The sequence below is a fragment of the Camponotus vicinus genome, unplaced genomic scaffold, assembly GCF_025532165.1.
Source record: "Camponotus vicinus isolate PSW18456_S1 unplaced genomic scaffold, iyCamVici1.0 SCAF_8, whole genome shotgun sequence".
NCBI lineage: Eukaryota > Metazoa > Arthropoda > Insecta > Hymenoptera > Formicidae > Camponotus > Camponotus vicinus.
In genome coordinates, this window is record NW_028141980.1 from 10,057,535 (window position 1) to 10,061,390 (window position 3,856).

General features: G+C 29.8%; 1 long non-coding RNA gene across 1 annotated transcript; it reads right to left on the minus strand.

Annotated features, from left to right (window-relative positions):
* Positions 1-204: 204 nt before the first annotated feature.
* Positions 205-2,877, minus strand: LOC145975999 (uncharacterized). Its single transcript, XR_014440152.1, has 3 exons — positions 2,689-2,877; positions 2,248-2,341; positions 205-359 (listed from the first exon to the last, which is right to left on the minus strand). It is a non-coding gene; the product is annotated as an uncharacterized LOC145975999 (long non-coding RNA).
* Positions 2,878-3,856: the final 979 nt, after the last annotated feature.

Below are 3,856 nucleotides of genomic sequence, written 5' to 3' on the forward strand. Positions count from 1 at the left end.
TGCGTACGCGCGATTTAAATTAAGTAATTAATCTCGTAATTTGATTTTTTATGTACATGACTTAAACAAGAGAAAAAGAGAGAAATTTTTACATAAAAACTGTAATTTAAAAGTTTCTACATTCGAATAGCTTTTAATAGAATTATTAAATTATTACTTATTAGTAGAATTTTTTTCAAAATTTATAAAATTGTTTATCTGCTTATTATTTATGTGCGTCGGATATAAAATTAAATGCATATAATAATAATTTTTTGACCGTGACTACAATTTGAATCTTCTTTGTATGTTACAGACCAACAAACTATTGTGAGAGGAGGAGGAGGCCTGGGAGAGGCATCTTGCATCGGCGAAGCAACCTGATGGTGAATATTTATTATTTGTATATCAATTGTTATAAATCGTACGCACAATAATTCGTTCTTATAATTTAAAGGAATTAAAGAGAAAATTAGAGAGAAAGATTTTTATAAAAATCATATATAAAAATTTCTATTTAAAAAGTAATTTTAAAATTTATAAAATCTTCCCACGTGTTTATATCTGCTTATTATTTTACACACCGGATATGAAATTCCGCACAATAATAATTTCTTTAAATATTGATTGTATTTTGAGCTTTGTTATAAATGAATTTTATATTTGTATGTTACAGACAACGTAGCTTCGATAATGACAACTCTGCTGTGGCACGTCAATGCTCCGGTAAGTAATAAAAACTTTTATTTAATTTTAAAGTAACGGATTCATAGAGATTGTAGATAAATCCGTTGCCTTAAAATGGATGAGCTAGAATAGATTAAATTAAATAACTTTTAATAAATTCGTTCGAAATATATTGCATCCATTGCGAAAATATATTGCAGTATTTTAATTATAAAGAAAAAAGATAGAGAAGAGATTATTTTTGTATAGATTTTACCTAATTTATTAAAAATAAAGCACACAAAAAATTGTATCAATTACATCTAATGCTAATTTATTCGCTTATAACGCGCATTTATCTTATTCACTTATCTTACTCTAATTTCTTATTAGCTCATCCATTACAACATTTGTTGTAGATATTGTTTTTAAACTTAATGTAAAGCCAAATGATTAATTAATGAAATAACTTGTAATGTGATAAATGTAATATGATAAATGTTATACACGTTAATTTTATATTTTATTATAAATTATGCATTACTATAAAAATTTATTAATTACATATATTTTTATAATATCAATCAATTTTTATTGGTAATCTACACAAAGACTTTTATATTATAAGAATTTTATATATTATACCAGGCTGCTAACAGCTGAAGCCAGGATAACCATTTACATTTGGGCAGGATATACATATACAGATTAGATTAATATACATATTATGTCGTACTGTCAATTTTTGCCGGCATTTATTAAAATAAATATAAACTTCTACGAGATAGTGATTAAAATGAACATAAGTAGTTACAAAATATTAAAATATAGTATTTAAATAAATATAAGCAATAACCAGCAATTATTAAAATAAATATACAATCGATACTCATATAAATTACAATTGCATCTTTCGAGAGCGATAGTTATGTTATGTTAAATTCTGTGATACCCGGTATAAATTCTGTCCAGTTATAAATAGTTGCCTTTGTTTTACATTTTATCATATGAGATATGGCCGTGTTAGCAGTCTAATATAATATAGAAAAATTTGTAATTTGGCTTTATTTCAGTTTAAAAAATTAAATTGAATTTATTTTTAAAAATGCTAAAAAAATGAAAATATTTAAATTATTAATTTAAATTATTAAAATTATTTTCAGGAATACTAAAAGAAATTGCAAAATTATGAATGTTTAAGAAGATTGTAAATTGCGTAAATAGATTCTTATGTAAATTACACGAAAAATCATCCAAAGTATACGTATAATGATTATATAATAGTAATTCATTAAATTAACATATTTATTTTTATAGTATATATTCTTTAAATATTCATAAAAGAGTAACTATTTAAATTTTCATATCAGAGTCATTAATAAATTCGGAAAATTTTTATATAAAATGTAAAAATTCGATGCTAAATTAATGATTAAATATAAGCGTTATAAAATTCGACGGACGCCTTTCTTATAGAATCGCGAGTCAATTATTATAAATTTAATGATATGCTTTCCGTTAGATTTATCTATTTATGAATTCCATATCGCGCGGAGCTGAATATTCTTAAAATAAATTATTAAATTATGATTGCGAAAATACCGTGTTCTTTCCGTGTTCTTTCCGCATTCTTTTCGCGTTCTTTCCGGGTTCTTTTCGCGTTCTTTCTGGGTTCTTTTCGCGTTCTTTTCGCGTCCTTATAAAAGATTACCGTTTTAGCAAAAGAATTTTATCGCTGTCCCTCTCGTCAGATAATATTTCTAAATATTGCTAATTAAATATAAAGAATTATCGAATAAGAGTGTGAAGATTCGATGTGATAAGTCAACGATTAAATATTAGCTTCACAAGATTTAACGATCACCTTCGATATTATAGGATCGCGAGTTAATTATTATGAATTTAATAATTTGTTTTTTCAGTTATATTTACGAATTTCGTATCGGAAAATATTCATAAATAAATTAATAAATTACGGTTGCGAAAACACCACGTTCTTTTTGGCGTTCTTAGATGAGATTGTCGTTTTAATAAAAGAGTTACATTGCGTCATCGACTCTCTATCGTCGGTGCCGTCAACATGTCGCGGACGGCGGCATTTCGTTACCGCATTTCCGCGTTGTAGTATTCTCGCGTCGTCGCGTTTTCGCGCTTCCGCGTTGGACTTTTCGTATAAAAATCCCAATTTCCTTATTGTCACGAGTCTCTACTTCCGATGCCAACTAACTGGGATGTTTCGAGTTTGCACACGTTGCTATGCAACGTACACTCTTGCTTCGTGCTTCGTCAAGTGATTCGGCCCGAATTAGTTAGAACTCGATCGATTGCTCGGAATGGTCGTCAATGGGTCCCTTCTCTTTGCTCGTCTACAGCCACACGCATTGCGTGTGTTAACCCTGTCGAGGAGTCGAGTGGATTCCCCTAGGCACGATTTTCGCTCGGTAAAAGGGGTTGCCTCCCCATTTTCTAAATTGCTAAATGTTAGCATTTAAAAAATGTGGGTATCCTCTTCTTTTGCCGTCTACCAGCCTGGTGTAGCCATATCCTGCATTGCGGGAAACTTCGTGTTCCGGGCGAAGCACCTGAAATCGTGCTTAGCGGGTCCAGGTTCGATACGAGATAGGATAATTATGCGCGAAAAAGAGCTGGTGAACTTCATTTTCCTCTATTTCCGTCAATCGTTTCGTCTTCTTTCCGGTTTGGTCTTAATCCTTGCTCGTTGTATCGTTGCAATCCCGACCAGTTGGCTCGAAGTTGATTTTCGTAAGTGAAATGGGATTTTCGTTCGTACCGAAACCGGGAGTGCCGTCTAATGTATAGGTATACATATTAAGTATATACATCGCGCGATCAAATATAAAATTTTTAATACAAGTTCTTATACAAAATTATCGTTTTAACAAAAGATTTTTATCGCTGTCCCTCTCGTCAGATAACATTCCTAAATATTGCTAATTAAATATCAAGAATTATCGAATAAGAGTGTGAAGATTCGATGTGATAAGTCAACGATTAAATATTAGCTTCACAAGATTTAACGATCACCTTCGATATTATAGAATCGCGAGTTAATTATTATGAATTTAATAATTTGTTTTTTCAGTTATATTTGTACTTACGAATTTCGTATCGGAAAATATTCATAAATAAATTAATATATTACGGTTGCGAAATCACCGTGTTTTTCCCGCGTTCTTTTCGCATTCTTAGA